The sequence below is a fragment of the Cucurbita pepo genome, chromosome 10 (genome assembly GCF_057944985.1).
Source record: "Cucurbita pepo subsp. pepo isolate OVF chromosome 10, ASM5794498v1, whole genome shotgun sequence".
NCBI lineage: Eukaryota > Viridiplantae > Streptophyta > Magnoliopsida > Cucurbitales > Cucurbitaceae > Cucurbita > Cucurbita pepo.
Genome location: NC_141807.1, coordinates 14,061,455 through 14,081,799, shown reverse-complemented (window position 1 = coordinate 14,081,799; position 20,345 = coordinate 14,061,455). Strand labels below are relative to the sequence as shown.

Sequence of the window (20,345 nt, the reverse complement as noted above, 5' to 3'; positions counted from 1 at the left end):
TATAGCCACATTTACAACGTTTCTCTCCTCGATTTCTTCGTGAAACTTACAAATGGATGTTACAAGAAAGGGTTAGGGATTTATTTGATTACTTCTCGTGGATCGTAGCCTAAGATATTCGTTACCAAAGTTCATCCAAAATCTGATTTATCGCTGGAGATAAAACAAAGGATTTCTTATTGGGTAGCCGATTCTAGGGGTTTCAAGGCCCTATTTCTTCATTGAACCCCTTCCATGTCCTATCTTTAGGCTAAAGGAATTGGTTTGGAGGAACGTCTTTGAGTGTAGGACCTTAATTTCCAAAAATTGTTCTCGGTATGCAACTCACTCGAAACGCTAGATTTTCGATCTCATGGGTAGCTTGTTCTATGATGTCTCAACTCTCGATTCCTTCGTCAAGTTTACTCAACATCTTCCTCTGAAGCTAGAGGAATCCTTAATTTGAAGGAAAAGAGATCGTAGATAGGAATTTTGACTCTTATCCCCAATTTAATTTCGAAACCTATTTTCTTCAATTTGGCACGCTCTCGAGGTTATTTTTCTTCGTGGTCTTCTATGGAAGCATTCCTTGGAGGTGCAGAAACTGATTGGAATCATTCTTGCTCGACGAGTCATCATGTATCCTCGAATTGGATTTCCAAGTTTTTCTTCAAGTTCTTCAATGGCGGATTGAATTGGGGGAATGGTTTCTGGGCACTTTCAGCACTCTATTCCTTCATAGAACTTGTGGGTAATCTTGTTGAGAAACTGTAGGAATAAGTTTGAAGAGAAATGGTGGAGGATTGCTCTCGAATTTGGAAGAAATCTGAGAGTAGGAGACCCATAATCTAAACGCTTATTGCCTTCGATTTGGGGATCGACCTTTCTCGATTCTTATTCCGTATTGTTGCTCCTACTTCAGACTTTATATAGGAGGAGCTTAAACCGACATTGAGAGCTCTAGATTCTTCGTTATTTAAAAGTTTGAAGAGAAATGGTGGAGGATTGCTCTCGAATTTGGAAGAAATCTGAGAGTAGGAGATCCACCATCTAAATGCTTATTGCCTTGAATTGGGGGATTGATCTTTCTCGATTCTTATTCCGTATTGTTGCTCCTACTTCCGACCTTATAGGAGGAGCTTAAACTGACATTGAGAGCTCCAGAATCTTCGTTATTTAGAGTTCAAACTTTATGGATAATTTTTTGAAGATATCAACTCCGATCATAGCTTTACCGACCTTGGCTTTGAATACAAGTCGTTGGACGTGATGATCCGTGGGTGTTGGTTCTAGATCATATCAAATTTTGGACGAGATCTGACGGTTGAGATTTGAGTTCGAAAGATTTTTCCCGGATGGTCATGGTAGATGCTCTGATTCGAATTAAAGTGGTATTTCTGTAATTATCCAGTCTTCCAGGGGTATTTTGGTAATTTGCCACTTTTTGAATATTTTATTATTATTTTTCTTGAAAAATCCATAATTTTTCTACAATTTTCTCTCTTTTATCATTTTTCCCTTTTTCTGAATCTTGAGATTCCTTCTAGATAAGGAATTACAGATTGGGAAAGATTCTTGATAATTGATAAAATGACTTTTTTGCCCTTTGTATTTACTTTTTCCTTTCCAATCTTTTTCAAAAGTCCTTTTAACTCTTTGCAATCACTTGTTATGGTACACGGGTGACCTGACTAAGTCCTTTGTTCTTGCTTAATCCTTTAATTTTTTTCCTTTCTATGCTTTGGGTCTTTCTAAGTGGCTTATTCTTATGGAAGATAATTTCCTTCATTTTTGGGGTGTTACATATACATACTCGTTACAAACAAAAAATAAGATGCAGACTCAAAAGAAGAACAAAAAATACTAGATAAAAAACAGAGGTTAGTTCATGGCCCACACTCCAAAGTCCGCTCTCATCCATGACCAACTCCTAGTTACATGAAAAAAAATGATAAACATGGAGTGAGTAAAACTTAGTAAGTAGCCTACTAGTAGGTTCTTAATCGCGACCATAAGCTAGGATATTACTTCTTGTTATGTTTTGAGGATCTTATACTGATCTTGAAAACCTTCCCCTAAAATAACCTTCAATTTTCTCCCCATGAACACAATCTTCTCCCCATCTATCTTTTTTAAACACTTTTGAAAGTTAAAAGAGTAGTTTTGAAGTTTTTTTTTTTTTTTTTTGGAAAATTTAACTGTATTGTTTTTTTAAAAAAATTATGAGTATTTTTTTTAGATTAAAGTGCAAAGTTCAATGGTATTTTTATTAATTTAGATTATAATTTAAAAAAAAAATACAAATTTTTGTTGATTAAGTTAATATTAATTTTATTAAAATACATAACACCACATCAAAATTAATTTATTGGGACTAAAATTAAAACTAAAAAATTAATTTATTTTAAAACTAAAAAGTATACTTTGTTTCTTATCCCAACTATAAAGAATTTAATTCCAAGCTCTCTTCTAATAGACAAACGATTTATTAACCTCTGTTGTAAGATTTCATTTCATCAATTTAAGTAGCGTTCAACTATAAATATCGAATTTTAAAGTATTCCTTGGCAAAGTAAATCGGTTGAAACTATCTATCAAAGGTGTTCCATAATGAGTTGTGGAGAAGTGTTTCCTTCAATTCAAATTTCAATTAAGGATGTCAATGACAAAAAAGTGCAAGAGGCTAGAAGGTTTGTAGTGGAAGAAAATAACAAGAGTCATGGACATCGTTTCATTTACAAGCTGTATCATGTGAATTCATGGTTACTTAAATCTCGTTGAATTGGTGCGCCTTTCACATCAGAGACATTTGAGCCTTAAACCGAGCTTTTTGCAATAGCGAACTTATTAAAAACTCTTTGCTTGCTGCAACATTTGCTTGACATAATTGGACCAAAGGACGGTATGGACGACCATAGCTCACTGTATTTGTCTCCAATCATGAAGTGTGACGTCAGATCTTTGTTCATACCATATTCATTAACTATAACATGGCAAGAAATTTTTTATGTTTTGACTGGGCATGCCATATTATGTTGTTCTTATATATCTTTAGTTACTTGTGATTAAAGCAAAGAAGTATAGACATGGTTTCCAACCAACCCTTCCTTTATAAGTTAGTTCGACGAATGGGTTTTTGCTATCAATTTATTGTTAACCCTTCCGCTCGATTTTGTGTTATGATATCATGCAAGGAATGAGAATCGACCTTACTTGGACAAAATTATATACTATTTGATAATTATTGTTGATAACAAAGATAAATTGAATTATAAGCATTATAATTTATTACTAAATATCCTTAACACCCCACCGCAAGCTGAGCGTCGGATTTGAACGAACGTGAAGCTTGAATCTGAAAAATTCAAAGAGGTTCATAAACACTTTTCGTGAAGATGTCAAAAACCTGGTTCAGAGGAGGCGTAGAGAAACACTTTCTTTGCCATCGAAAATTCCAGACGGATCGCTGCTCAGCAGCGATGCTGCCTTGGCTTCAGCGAGAATATGTCTAACCCATGAAGAGGGATTGTCGCTTAGCGACGATGTTGCCTTGGCTCTGGTGAGAATATGTCTAACCCCAAGAAGTAGAAGGGGAAACCTAAAGCAAGGGACAAAGACAATGTTGAAGCCGAAAGAGTCGCCGCATTGGGCGAAGGAGCCAATTTTGGCGAGAAGGCCAGTCGGAAGAGTCGCCACATTGGGCGAATGAGCCAATTTTGGCAGGAAGGGAGGCAGCAACTTTGTTGGTGAAGAGGCCAGTGCGGCACCTAGATTCCGAAGGTAAATCTCTGCAAAAGGTTGATGGGCTTGTCGAGATTCCGTATATTTCTGATGAGAACACTAATGATCATCCTAAGATTAGGGTTTCTGTGAAGGATGAAGGATGAAGGAAAAATTGGGAAGAAAATGAAAGAGGCTATGTTTGGAAAAGGTGAGGTTGTATGTACAGAGTATGGCGAAGGATGATTTAGAGGTCAAAAGGGTGGTAGCCATGACGACTGCCCCTGCGGCGTCAAATCCAGCAATGATGGTGGGGAAGAACAGTGGAAGATTTCAAAAGCCATTGAAAAGAAAGGATACAAGTTGCTAAACCAAAATGGCTCTGATACCATGATAATGTTTGATGAATCCACCACACCTAAATGGTGTGAAAGTTATCTTATTTATAATCAAATAAATTACAAGCATATGAAAATAGTAATAAATGGAAATAGCAATAAAAGGATACCTATGGTAATAAAGCAAATATTAGATATTTGCCTTATAATAAAATATCAAATATAATATATATGGTAAATTATAATTTATTACTAAATATCCTTAACAATAACAAATTACTTGTACACTTTTACTTATAATCTTCATATTCTTCATATAGCAATAAGGAAGGGAAGGATAGAAAAGATACTCCTAATATCATTATGACTAAGCTATATTTCATTAATAAAAGAGAGTAATACATCCACAAACACACACATATATATTTCGAGAGAGAGAGGGTTTATTATAAGTAGAGATAGCATTCTAGTAGTTGTATTGCTACTTGGGGACAAGGAACTCGAGAACTTCTTTAAAAGATGAGAGCTATGAGTAGGTGGCCATGGATATATCACATGCACAAAAAGAAAGTTCTGCACCTTTGTAATAAAAGACCAAGGAATATCATCATTATTTATAACTTCTATCATAATAATATAAATTCTACGAGGACGATGTTCTCTGGTCATACCAACCAGACCGTTCACCACACGCTTGTAGATGAAACGATGCCCACTATTCTCGTTATTCTTTTCAACTATGAATGTTCCTGCATTCCGCACTACTAGGATATTGACATCCTTAATTGGTACTAAAGCATCTAAAGGCAACCCTTCCACACGGCTCATTCTAACACCTTTAGTAAATAGTTCCAAGAGACATTGTTAGGTCGATTTTGTTCATGAATACTTAAGAATTTGATATTTATAGTTGTAGTTGAACGCTACTTAAATTGATGAAGTGAAATCTTCCAATAGAGTCTAATAAAGCGTTTGTCAATTAGAATAGGTTGGAATTAAATTCTTTATAGTTCGAAATAATAGTTGTATTCTTTAAGAGTGTTATTAGTACTTGTTAGTATATTTGAGTATAAATATTAAAATGATTAGTTATTAAATATTGTTTGAATTAAAGCGTTTATAATTCAAATGATCTTCATAACCTAATTCATAAAAAAATAAATAAAATAATTAGGAAGCATTTATGTGCTAGATCAAAATAAGATGCATAAAAAGAACTTGCTGTAATTACTTTATTCATCGACCTTTAAGCTTAAAAGTAACTTAAAATATTGCAATATTGTGATTCAATCGCCTATTATGAAATTAGGCCCGAACTAAAAAAATAATATTTTTAAAAGATGGAAAAATTATGTATTTAAAGATGAAGAATTCACAACAACGATCACAAACAATATTAATTAGCATCTTGTCTTTTGGTTTGTCACATTTTCAAATATGAACAAACCTCAATTTTGAGTCAGGTGAGTATTATGGATCATAATCGACAGTATTTTGCAAGTAGCTTTGAGCATTCACAAAAGGTCGAAAGTTGAATTTCTTTAGAATGGTAACCATGTAACCGATGATTAGTGTTGAATTTCCAAAAAATACACCACAAATTTCATTTATAGATATAAATGGAACCATTGATATAAAACCCTGATTATATAATTGCATCTTCACTAACAAATCCACCTCGGAGTGATCATCTTCATAAGAGGCTGCAAATTAAGAAGCCTTCCAGGATTACTCAAAAGTGAACTTTTAAGACAAATGAAGCTATGTTTGAGCAAGAAAAATCATGTTACGTGTGGCTGGGATACCACGGAGACACCAATGCAAGCAATCACTACCACCTGAAGTTTCTTTGATATTGTAGTTGGATCTATGAGACTCATCCCTCAGATGTGAAAGAGTAGTTATATCCAACATTCTTACTTGTGCTTCTTGTACAGTACTCTCAACAAATGGATCGCTTATCTATTCTACTCTACTTTACTTCCTCTTGATAAGGGTGTGGTATTGACACAACTCATATTGTTGATAATCATCACTTATATCCAAAACCAGAGTATAGCGGTCGACTATCATCAAGGACCCATTCACCATTTCTATTCCTACCGACGGAAAAGTTTTATTACATTCATTTCTTCCTCCTTTCTAACTTCTTCATTCTCACATTAAACTTTTTTTATTTAAAAAAAAATTAAACGTTAAAGGGAGAAAGAAGGAAGAATAAAAAAGAAAACCCTTAATTTTGAAAGCTTATCAAATACTCTTTACCGATGTAAAGAAAGCTTGAGAATAATTTATTCTCACGTCCCTCTTTGACACTTGTTGGATATATATCCGTCCTTCACATGTAGTATCATAATCATATCATATCGTAAAAACTTTGTGGTTATATCCTTCCCTAATTTATCATAGCCTTAACGTTCTTAGACATATCATAGTTGTGTCGTTACCTGAATGTACCTTAGTCATAACGTTACAGGAACGTATCCTAACGCTATCGTTCTATCAATCTATCATAATCCTATCCCTTTCTACCCATAACCTAATCGTATTGTTTTATGAATCCATCGTGACCATATCGTTTTTATCAATCTGTCATACCCATAGCACTTCGATACGTAACCAAACCATAACGTTTCATGAACATCTCATACTTCTATCGTTACATTACGTTTAGTGCATCCTTCTCGTATCCTATCTCAAATATACCATTGAACACATGGTACCGTAAGTATTATCATACAATTCACATATTATAACATATCATAAGCATATCGATTCACAAACATTTCACACATATCAATATATATGACACTTGCAGAACCACGGGCACAGTCAACATCAAATATAACCATACGGATGGTAAGGCCACCTACCTGATTAGCTTAGGCTTGTGTCCCCAATTTATCCTTCAGAAAGTTCGATTTGTCCTTTGTATTAAAGTCAACCTATATGAACATGACATCAATTTCAATCATTTCTCTAAATTTTATAATGCTCTAGTGTTATATTTCATGGGAATATTGCAGGAGTAAAGTCTTGAAATGTCCATATGTTAAAACTGTTTAACACTTTCCAAATCTTGATTTTTGGCTGTTTTTTTTTTTTACTTGTGTTCCTAATCTTATTTTGGTGTGTTTGTTACATTTTTTTTTAATTATGTTACCCATTCGCCAATTTAATCAATTCATCATTTATGTTTTTTTTTTTTTTTTTAATTATGTTAGTCATTACTTTTGGCTAATTTAATCTATTCTATTTATTTATTTTTTATTTTTTTTGGTATTGATGGATATATCTTTCTAAAACATACTAAATAAAACTAAATAATTGGTTAGGGGAGGATATGAGATATAACTTAAGGTTAAATCTCTTTCCATATGAGAATAACTCATTCTCATGATCATCTTTGCTACCATACTTAAACACAAAATTGATACAAACTAAATAATTTATTTTATTTCTCTTGGGTCAAAACCATACTTAAGCACAAAATTGAAGTTGTAGTTAGTCAATTATAATATTTGACATGCTAATTTTCAAAATACTTTAAATGGGTGTAAAGAAAGCATGAAAATAACTTAGTGTCACTAATCTGACACGTGTTGGGCATGTACTGAACACTTGTTAATACAATGGATACATTACAAAGTTATAATCCATCGTATCAGACACTTGACTTTGAATATATTTTGAGAGTGAAATGTACATTAAACTTGTTTTTAAGTATACAAATATATGAACTTATTTATATGAATTTATTTCTAATATAAAATTGATAAATTTTTTGAAATAATTCTTTTTAATTAATGTATCATTGTCACATTGGTGTCTAGTTTTTTAAGAATGACATGTTACTGTTACGAACAGAAAAAGAAAACTGTAAAGATCAGAAGAATTGGGAGAAATCTCTCATCCAATTGAAGAATGACTAAATCAAATCTAATTCAAATAACTCGATCAAATCTAATCCAAATAACTCAATCAAATCTAATCCTAAGAGTTACCCTATCTATTTGGTATCATATTTAAGTCTCGTATCTATATCTCATTTTTATTTTCGTGACTCTTAGATATTTTGCTTTTATAAATAGATATCTTCACGAAAATAAGTTTAATTTATGTTGAGATGGAGAATAAAAATTGACACTTAAAGGACGTTGATACTTGGGACTTTGATTTCTCTTAGTGTGAAACTTGCATCTTGCAATTACTTGGGGTAGAGAGTGTGTTTTACTTAAAATTCACTCAATAGAAAATAATCAAATAACGAACCATACTTGAGAGATGATAACTTTTTTTTTTTAATCTTTGAGAAATAAGAAAGAATAAAAATTAAAACATGGCATGAATCACATCTTCTTCAATCTTTGTTTTGTTCTCCTAAATGTAAACAAGAAAAAAAAAATATATTATATATTTTTAGATATAATTTAAGATGACCTATTTAATAAAACTCCATCCAAACTTCTTCTCATAAATTTAATTATTATTTGTATACAATTGTTAATATGTAAGAAAATAGACGTACAGAATGTTTATACTATTGGTAATACACTAGTCTCGGTTGTTTGACTAAAACAATGCAACCATTGTCCAAACTAAAGAATTTGATTCGAAGCTATCTCCTAATAGAGGGAGGCTCAATTAGACTTTGTTGTAAGATTCGACCCTATCAATTTGAATAGCATTCTCCAACTATAAATATTGAACTCCAAAGTATTAACGAGCGAAGTAAGTTTGTTGAAACTATCTATAAAAGTGTTCCAAAGTGAGTCGTGGAGAAGATTTGCCTTAAAATCTAGTTCCAATTAAGGATGTCAATGACGAAAAAGTGCAAGCTGTTGGAAGGTTTGCTGTGAAAAATTTCAGAGGTGGTAAATATAATTTAATTTACAAGCGTGTGGTGAATGGTCTTTTCAGTCACATATAAGCTTTAACCCCAAATTTTATATTATTGTGATAGAAGCTATAAATGATAATAATATTCATTAGTCAGATATTACAATTGTGAAGAAGTTCCGTCATATGCATCGGACTACCGCCATCCTATAAGAAGCTATAAATGACAATAATATTCATTAGTCAGATATTGCAATTGTGAAGAAGTTCTTATCTTTTCACGAATTCATCAAATTCCCTCTCCACAAGTAGCAGTATAACTAGATTGCTTTCTTTAGACTTATAAGTCCTCTCTCTATATGTGCTTGTGGGAAACTAGATTGTTTTCTTTACTTACAATAAGTCCTCTCTCTATATGGGACATTACTCTCTTTTATCTATAAGAATGGCATAGCCAAAATCCTCTCTATATTTGCTTGTGGGACACTAGATTGCTCTCTTTTATCTATAAGAATGGCATAGCCAAAGTCCTCTCTATATGTGCTTGTCCCTCTCTCTATATGAGACATTACTCTCTTTTATCTATAAGGCTTTCTTTACTTACAATAAGTCCTCTCTCTATATGGGATCTCTTGTACCCATCTTATACATAACATGTTAAATTAACTCATACTTAAAAAAACAATCTCTCTCTTTTGGAGATTCGAGGTATCGATCCCCGTACCTCTCGCATGCTAAGCAAGCACTCTACCATCTGAGCTATATCCCCACAATTTTTGCATCACAAAACCCTAAATTTCTCGTCATCAATAATAGTAAAAATGAAGAAATATTACTACCCAACATGACATGAATAAGGAAAAATTGAAAAGAAATAATATAAAATTGAAAAGAAATAATATATTTACTAATAGATAGTCTTATTTTTGGAGATGCAGGGTATCGATCCCCGTACCTCTCGCATGCAAAGCGAGCGCTCTACCATCTGAGCTACATCCCCATGATTTGTTCATCATAAAACCCTAAATGTCCCATCATCAATAATAGTGAAAATAAAAAAATATCAAAATATTAATAACAAATAGTTTGGTTTGGTGATGCCGGGCATCGATAATTGTGAAAATGAAAAAATATAATAACAAATTAAATATTTTCTTTTGGAGATGCAGGCTATCAATCCCCGTATAACTCGCATGCAAAGCGAGCGCTCTACCATCTAAGCTACATCTCCACAATTTTTACGTCACAAAACCCTAAACGTCTCGTCATGAATAATAGTGAAAATGAAAAAAATATCGCTACTCAATATGTCATAAATAAGGAAATATTGAATAGAAATAAAATAGTAATAACGAATAGTTTCTTTTGGAGATGCGAGGTATCGATCCCTGTATCTTTCGCATGCTACATTCCCACGATTTTACATCAAAAAACTCTAAACTTCCCGTCATCAATGATATTGAAAGTGAAAAACTATCCCCGCTCATTATGTAGTAAATAAGGAAAAATTTAAAAGAACTAATATATTTAGTAATCGTTTCCTTTGTTGTTGTCTGGTATCGATCCCAGTACTTCTCACATGGGATGCAAACGCTCTACCATCTAAGCTATATCCTCAAGATTCTTATGTCACAAAATCCTAAACATCTCGTCATCAATAATAGTGAAAATAAAAAAATAACGCTATTCATTATGTCATAAATAAGGAAAAATTGAATAGAAATAAAGTAATAACGAATAGTTTCTTTTGGAGACATGGGGTATCGATCCGATCCCCGTACCTCTCGCATGCTAAGCAAGCAATCTACCATCTAAGCTATATTCCCACAATACTTATATCAGAAAATCCTAAATGTCATGTCATCAATTCTAGTGAAAATGAAAAAATATATACGCTAATTATGTCATAAATAAGGAAAGGTTGAATTGAAGTAAAATATTAATAACAAATAGTTTTTGGAGATGTGGGATATCCCCCTACCTCTTGCATGTTAAATGAGCTCTACCATTGCATGTTAAATGAGCTCTACCATCTAAGCTACATCCCCACAATTCTTGCATCATAAAACCCTAAATTTCCCATCATAAGCTACATCCCACAATTCTTGCATCATAATACATTTCCCATCATAAGCTACATCCCCACAATTCTTGCATCATAATACATTTCCCATCATAAGCTACATCCCGAGCTACATCCCCACAATTGTTGCATGATAAAACCCTCAAATTCCCATCATCAATAATAGTGAAAATGAAGAAAATCTAGAGATGCAGGGTATCGATCCCCATACCTCTCGCATGCAAAGCGAGTACTTACCATCTAAGCTATATCCCCACAATTCCGATGTCACAAAGTCCTAAACATTTTGTCATCAATAATAGTGAAAATGAAAAACTATCCTGGCTCATTATGTCTTGAATAAGAAAAAATTGAAAAGAAATAACATATTTAGTAATCGATTCAATCAGAGATGCAAGGTATTGATCCCCGTACTTTCCACATGGGAAATGAATGCTCTACCATTTGAACTACATCCCTATGATTCTTACATCAAAAAACCCTAAATGTCGCTTCATCAATAATTGTGAAAATGAAAAAGTATCTCTGCATATTATGTCATAAATAAGAAAATATTGAATAGAAATAATATATTAATAATAAATAGTTTCTTTTGGAGATGCGAGGTATCGATCCTCGTACCTCTCGTATGCTAAGCCGTACCTCTCGCATGCTAAGCGAAGCTACATCCCCACAATTCTTGCATCACAACACCCTAAATTTTCCATCATCAATAATAGTGAAAATGAAGAATATTGCTACTCAACCTGTCATGAATAAGGAAAAATTGAAAAGAAATAATTTTCAATAATATATTTAATAATAGATAGTTTTATTTTGGAGATGCGTGGTATCTATCCCCGTACCTCTCGCATGCAAAGTAAGCGGTCTACCATTTGAGCTACATCCCCACGATTCTTATGTCACAAAATCCTAAACGTCTCGTCATCAATAATAGTGACATGAAAACTATCCCCGCTCATTATGGCGTAAATAAGAAAAAATTGAAAAGAAATAATATATTTAGTGATTGATTCATTTGGAGATGCATGGTATCAACCCCGTACTTTCCACATCAGAAGTGAGCGCTCTACTATCTGAACTACATCCCCACGATTCTTACATCAGAAAACCCTAAACCTCCCGTCATCAATAATTGTAAAAATGAAAAAATATCTACGCTCATTATTTCATAAACAAGGAAAGATGGAATAATATATTTAGTGATAATGAAAAAATATCTCCGCTCATTATTTCATAAGTTTAGTGATCGATTCATTTGGAGATGCAAGGTATCGATCTCCGTACCTTCCAGACCGGAAGCGAGCGCTCTACCATCTGAGCTACATCCCCACGATTCTTACATTAAAAAATCCTAAACCTCCCGTCATCAGTAATTGTGAAAATGAAAAATATCTCCGCTCATTATTTCATAAATAAGGAAAGATATAATAGAAATAAAATATTAATAACATAGTTTACATACGTGTCACTTGTGTTATTTTAATGTGTTTATTTACTTGGTAAATGTCTTTCATACTACAATCTCATGAAGGGGCATTTTGAGAATCGAACTTTCATACCACTAGACCAAATGCCCTTGTTATACCACTTGAAACATATGTATGAAGCCTTACCCTTGTTATACCACTTGAAACATATGTATGAAGCCTTACCCTTGTTATACCACTTGAAACATATGTATGAAGCCTTAGGCCTAGGTATTAAGGTCGTATTTTGTCGTATTGCAGGAAACACGTGAAGTCCTCGGATGTAGAATTTGTCTTGGAGAATAAAGCCTTGGGATGAGGCGTTAAGAAAGACTTGAGCCAAATAAAGCCTTGGGATGGGATGTTAAGAAAGACTTTGAGCCAAATAAAGCCTTGGGATGGGATGTTAAGAAAGACTTTGAGCCAAATAAAACCTTGGGATGGGATGTTAAGAAAGACTTTGAGTATTAAGAGCATGATGGTAAGTATAAAATGTTGAGTATGAAGTTAGGTTGATTTCAAATATGAAGTCCTTAGATAAGAAAAGATTTAGACATAGGGGCATTTCAAGAATTAAACTCAAAACCTCTTGCATCCCAAGTGAGAATCATACCACTAAACCAAATGTCTTTTCTTGAACACCCAATATTTTTAGCTTCTACTCAAATATATTTTTCTCTTAGTAGTTGGAGGGCTATAAAACGAAAAGTTGAATTGTTATAATATACCACGGTTATCAAATAAACCAACAACCCAACAAAATAAACAAACTAATCAATTTTGGTTGGATTGATTCGGTTCAGTTCATCAGTTTGTTTGATTTAATTTTTCTATTTTGCCTCGTATGACAAGAAAATAAAGTTGTATTGAATGCACCTTAGTTTCATTTATGACAAACTCATATGAAACATAATTGCATTAATAGTACTCAGAGTTGGAGTCTATAAGCATTTCATGAACTTCAGTGCAATTCGTGCTTCATTAAAGATGAGATGAACTTTAGTTAGGTAAGGGGAACTTTAAATTACTTCATGTGGAGCTTCAATTACTATATGCTAGTTACAATCTTTAGGATTGACTAATTGGGCACGAGTTCATGGATTTAGGGAAAATTTTGTGTAATTATCAACTACAACTTATGTTTTAAAATTTTTAGGATATAATTTAGGTAGTTGTTTTTATGAGTCTTAAACTTGTTTCTTTGCATAATATGGATTTAGTTGAACTATTATTATCCATAAGATGGAAAAAGAAACTGTCTTTGAATTGACTAATAGACCTAGGTTGGTCGTTGTTGTCTTTTAACTTGTGATTTTGCAAAAAGCTTAACTAATATGAATTGTCATGTCACAAGAACTTTAAGGTAAACCAAGAATATACCCTACACATCATTCAAGATGGCAATAAAATGGAGTTGAATTGAACGCACTTTAGTTTCATGTTTGGCATGTTCAAGATAAAACATAATTGTATTAATGATATTGAGTGTGGAATCTATAAGAATTTAATGATCTTAAGAGAAATTCCTGTTTTATGAGAGGATACCAACTTTATTTAAGGTACTAGGAGTTTAAGAATTTGGATTTGAATCTGGTTAAGGAACGGTAAGATTTGAAAGTTTTGAATTCTAGACCAAATTTGTACCTAATTATTTCTTTTTATGACTAATTAGAAATTAAGAGAAAAATATTTTTGTAAATATAGATTTATCTCTAAAGCTTTCGTGACGAAACCATGTTCAGACTAGCCGTTTAAAGTCAGGAGATGCGGTCACAGGTTTGATTATTTTGGATGGGTTCGTAATGGAACTTACCGTTGAGATGAGGGAGCCTTCAAAGGTTGGGCACTCACAGATGGGGTTGTCATGCCATATGGAACTTACCGTTGAGATGAGGGAGCCTTCAAAGGTTGTGCACTCACAGATGGGGTTGTCATGTAGCATTAGTCTGTCTTTGTGTTTGAATTCTTTTGTACTTTTTTTTTTTTTTTTTTTGTAATTGTATCCCAAACGCTTTTTTTTTTGTTTGGATAAATTTGAACAACACCGTCTTATAATTTAATTTTATTTTATATTTAATGTTGTGTTACTCAATCTCATTTTAATTTTACAACATTTTCTTATTTTATATTAATTTACTTTTATTTTTATTTGTTTTCACTCTCAATTTTAGTTTCTATTTGAGTTTTGAACCCTTGAAATTTGGGTTGTGACAGATTGCTATCAGAGCAGCCAGATTTTAAATTATATAGATTTTTTCTTAGGATAAAGAGTTGTATATCTCTATGACTCAGCTCGATGACACGTCTCTCCGCGACCAAGTATGCAGTCTAACCGTATTTTGTATTATATGATATGTTGTAAAACTTGTATGAATTTATTGTATGTTTTGATTTTCGTGGTAGTTATAAAATGTTCTTGGACGTTAAAGAGTGAACGTTAACTATATAAGACAATAGTGGATCAACGTTATAGTGTCTAGATATGGTGAGGAGGAAAAAGAGTGGTCATGAGATATCTGACTAGCCTTAGGAAAACAGAGAGTTGTCGTTGCACAGTGCGAGACATCTAATCCATGAAATTTTGGTACTAGAAATGAAGAAACTGGAGATGGTCCCCAAACGTCTGTATGGACCATTTCCAATCGCACTTTCTTTGGTTTCTTGGCAGCGTCAACCAGATTAACCCTACGGCGTGACAATCCTTGAGCTTCCACTCCTCCGTGGTCATGGTATCCAGCTTCACCCCCAAAATGGGTTCCTGAATATCTTTCTCGTATAGGTAGTCTTCAATCTGCATCTTCTAGATACTGATATCGAATCCATCAAACTTTTCAATTCCAGTCTTTGAACTTTCCATCTTCACAGATCGTGGTGAATCTCTCCTCGCTCTGATACCAGTTATTAGAATAACACAACAATGCACACACTTGATCTAAATGAACACAAAGAACATGATAGAGAAAATGTAAGAAGAAATATTGACCTGCAAAGGCTCTTTTCAGTGATCACTCAAATGCTTGGCAAAGACACCAAGCCAACACCTCTACTGAAGAAGGGAGACAAAAACAAACCACTAAAGCAACACATGTTCACGCAGAAATACCATCCAGACGGATGAAGAGAAGGGTCGACCACGATAATTTCAAAGAAAATAGAGAGTTATGATAAGTTAAGGTCAAATCAACTTTGAGTTCAAAGCAACAAGAACCAAAGACTGGTGGGAAAATTCTATGGACTAGCCGAAGTTGTCCACAAGATTAGGAAGACATCATATAGGATCCAATTGCTCCTATGGATACAGACTAACCCTGTTGTCCACGTCAGTAACTTGAAACGTTATTATTCTGACCAAGAAAACATCAAGTAAAAGCAGGTGGTATGACATCATGCAAAGAAGAAATTGTTTCAAGCGAAGAAAGTAGGAAAGACACAAGACTTGAAGAGTTAACAAACCGAGAAGTGATTTTCAACAGGTCCTAGTAGGTTGGAAAAGACTCCTCAATACTGAGATCAGCTAGAAGCGCGTCGCGAGACCTAAAGTCAGCCTCATCCTACAACGTTGATTTATGAAGAGCCGGTTGATTGGCCACTTTCTTTCGTCTTCGGGTGACTGAGAGAGAATTTAGGCCTGGCGTGCATCCGATTCGGTCAACAATAAGGTACAAATAGGATTGATTAAATGGACTTGAAGTTCCATTATCGTTAGGTCGAAGATCTCTACTAGGTTTAGTGCACTTTGGTAGTTGCGAATGTTGTCGTAATCGGATGTCTTTCTCATTTAACATTCTCTCTTACCAAGCACTCATACTCGCCAGGGTTGAGAAGACAGTCCGTGAGCTAATTGGGTTTCAAGATTGCGTATACGCGAAAAGATCTCACTTTTGGTTTAGACACAACTAAGCCGGTTCTGGTTCACGAAAGGGCCTGATCTCTTTCATTGGAGCACATTGATGCCGAAGGAGTCTTCGGAACCGGTGGAGAGACTATGATGACTTCAGGCTATTCAAATAGCATGACTGATATCACAAAGAAAGGGTATCTAAGTCACACTAGTGGAATAGCTTTTAACCGACTCAGAACAATCCAGCGAGGGAGAAATCCTCGAACTCCAAGAAGAATTCGATTCATATTCTAGCACAGAATACGAATCAGAACAAGAAGGAAAAAGGACGTGCGAAGGATGCATAAATGTGCTTACAAAGGATCAAGAAATTCTACTCAAAGTAGTAGAAAAAGTTCAAGATCCAGAAATTAAAAAAAAAATTGTTATGACAATCTCTAAGCCACCTGAAAGGGAAGAAAGAAATCCCTACAAACTCCAATCAGTTCTCAAAAGATTTGAAAAACCGAGAGAACTCACTACTCAAGATTTACAAAGAGAGATTAATAATCTGAAACAAGAGGTACAGGCGTTAAGATTTGAAACTAGGTCAGAATCTTATATGCTTCGTCAAGAAATTCTCAATCTTCAGGAAAGGCTGCCCGAACAAAGGGAAACGGGCCAACCGAACCTGGACGAAGAAGATTTTCAAAGTTCCTTCGTTGGAGCCATCACCACTTCTCAATATCAAAAATGGTACGCTCTCGTTACCTTAAAAATTTATGATTTCAAAATCACCATAAAGGCTCTCATAGATACTGGAGCCGATCAAAATTGCATTCAAGAAGGCTTAATACCTACAAAGTATTTTGAAAAAAACTAGTAGGGTCTTAGAGGTGCAAACAACAACAAACTCAAAATTAATTACAAACTATCAAAAGAACATGTTTGCAATGATGGAATTTGCTTCATAAATTCCTTCCTTTTAGTAAAGGACTTAGGACAAGAGGTAATCCTAGGTACTCCTTTCGTTACTCAATTATATCCTTTTAAAATAAATGAAAAGGGGTTACCGTCAAAAGGCCTTAGGAAAGAAGATAAAATTTAACTTTCTTTCCCCACAAGGATTAGTGAAATAAATAACCTTAAAAAAATACAATTATTCAATCAATAAATGAATTAAATTATAAGGAAAAACAAATTTCTTTTTTAAAGGAAGAAATTTCATTCAAAAGAATAGAAGAACAAATTCAAAATAAGACTGTCTAGTGTAAAATCAAAACTTTACAAACTCAAATAGAAAGGGAAATTTGTTCAACTATCCCTAATGCCTTTTGGAATAGGAAGCAACACAGTTGATCTTCCTTATGTCAAAAACTTCGAGGAGAAAAATATTCCTACGAAGGCCCGACCTATTCAAATGAATAGAGAATTACTAACATTGTGCAAAGCAGAAATCAATGATCTTTTACAGAAGGGTCTTATTAGACTGTCAAAGAGCCCCTGGTCATGTGCGGCTTTTTACGTCAACAACCAGGGAGAGAAGGAACGTGGAGTCCCGCGACTGGTAATAAACTACAAACCCTTAAATAAGGTTTTGGAATGGATTAGATATCCAATTCCAAATAAATCAAATTTAATGCAAAGAATTTCAAATGCAAAAATAATTTCAAATTTTGATATGAAATTAGGATTTTGGCAAATCCAGATCTTAGAAAAAGACAAGTACAAAACGGCTTTCAATGTCTCTTTCAGACAATACGAATGGAACGTTATGCCATTTGGGATAAAAAAACGCTCCATCCAAATTTCAAAAGATTATGAATGATATTTTCAATCCTTTTCAAGACTTTTCAATTGTTTATATTGACGATGTTCTAATTTTTTCTCAAAACATCGATCAACACTTTAAGCATCTTGAAACATTTTTTACCGCAGTCAAAAGAAGCGGTTTAGTTGTGTCTAAACCAAAAAATTAAACTTTTTCAAACAAAAATGAGTTTTCTTGGATTTGAAATTTATTTGGGTCTAATTAAACCCATTCAAAGGTCCATGGAGTCTGCCTCAAATTTTTTGGACCAAATTACAGATAAAACCCAACTAGAAAGATTTTTGGGATGTCTCAATTATGGTCTGATTTCCTTCAAAATATCAGACCCATTTGCAAGACACTTTATGAGAGGCTAAAAAAGAATCCAAAGCCGTGGACAGAAGAACACATCAAAACAGTCCAAAAAATCAAATTCTTTGTCAAGTCAATTCCGTGTTTATCGCTGATAAACCCAAGGGCTAGTTTAATAGTGGAGACCGACGCATCCGATATTGGATATGGAGGAATCCTGAAACAGTCCCTTGACAAGAAAGAATCCATTGTCCGTTTCCATTCCGGAATATGGAATTCTACACAAAAAAATTACTCAACAGTAGAGAAAGAAATACTTTCAATAGTACTTTGTGTACAAAAATTTCGAAGTGATTTAATTAACAAAAGCTTTGTTATCAAAACAGATTCAAGGGCATCTAAATTTGTTTTAGAATAAGATGGCAAGAATCTTGTGTCTAAACAAATTTTTGCTAGATGGCAAGCCATTTCATGTTGCTTGGACTTCCAAATTTTGCCTAGTTCTTACTCTCAAAGAAAAATTCTCCCCAACACCAATCTCCTTCTCCCAGTAATGACTGGAAAGAAAGTGATCGAAAATTGGAAGAAGACCAATGCTTCTTCAAGCACACCTACTCCAATGACGTCTGACAGCTATGCAATGGATGCTGGTTTCACCTTGGTGACCAGGTCTAAAGCAAAGCTTTCTAAAAAACAAGCGGAGATTATCACTCCGGCGAGACCTTCTGCCTCTTCAACACGGCCATCTGCCGTTACTCCATCGAGACCTACTGTCTCTTCCACTTCAAAGGGACCCTCTGTCCCCTCAACCTACTCGGATGCGGTTGTTCCCATTCGATTTTCTCCAGTTCCTGAAATCAGGACCTATTTTAAAAAATCTGTGTCTATACCAGAAGCTATGGTAGAACCAGAATACGACGACCCGAAAATCGGCGAAGTCGTTAAAAAAGCCTATCCATCGAGATTCTTTTATATCCCAGAAGATCTTCATAAAACCAGAAGGTTTTATGAATTTATTCTAGTCGACACAAAGTCCGTTGAAATTACTCATATTCCGAGTCGCGATGATCCTTCGAAAATCGCGTATTCAAAATTAAAAATTTTTAAAGTCATGAACCCGACGTATTGGAATCAAGATCCATACACAGAGAAGACTTTTTCAAAACCTTTTGTTCCTCATTCTTACTCATACAGAGACTATCAGATGACATGGTTCAATGTCATTTGGTATCAAAATTACGAGCACTCGTGGTTTATTCAATTCTGCCAGAATGCTCATAAAATTCATTATCCATTTTGGTTTATCAAATGGTGGAAAATCTTTGGATCAGCCAAAGATATATTTCCAGTCCCAATACAGGAATCGTACCACTACTTCATTCAAAATATATTCAAAACCCCATTTCCATTAACCATGTGCTTTTGCGTATACTTTCAAATTCCTTGGATTTTAACTTGGAATTTTCAAATTAAAGAAACCGAACACCAAATAAAACAAGTCTTCAAAACTATCAAAATCAAATTGTGGGATAAATATACTTATACCCACGCAGACATCAAAGCGGTAAAGGTCTGGCTATCTGAGAATGGCCACCTTCAGGATTTATCCAAGAAGAGGACCTCCGAATTCCTTAATTCAAAGTCGAAGCTACTCGCTGCATTAGCCCAGACAACTTCAGAAGCTGATTTTCAAAAGCTTCTTCAAGAGGTCGCATCAGTCGGTTCGACGTCTTCTCCTTCTATTGTAGAAGAAGAAGATGAAGACACAATTTATGATCTCAATAATCCATTTTTGGATTCTCAACCACCTTTGTAAATATCATCATCAATGACTGAATAGTCGTTTAACTATTTGTAAAAAAAATTAAAAAAAATTTCGTTGGTGAAATATATCAGGATGAAACATTTCTCCTCACATATATCATCGTGTTTGTTTGTCTTGAATCTTTTCCTTTATTATTTTCACTTTTCCCAT

At 34.0% G+C, this 20,345-nt stretch overlaps 1 non-coding gene across 1 annotated transcript; it reads right to left on the bottom strand.

Annotated features, from left to right (window-relative positions):
• Positions 1–9,803: 9,803 nt before the first annotated feature.
• On the bottom strand, positions 9,804–9,876 carry TRNAA-UGC (transfer RNA alanine (anticodon UGC)). The gene has a single exon. It is a non-coding gene; the product is annotated as a tRNA-Ala (tRNA).
• Between the last annotated feature and the right edge of the window lie 10,469 nt (positions 9,877–20,345).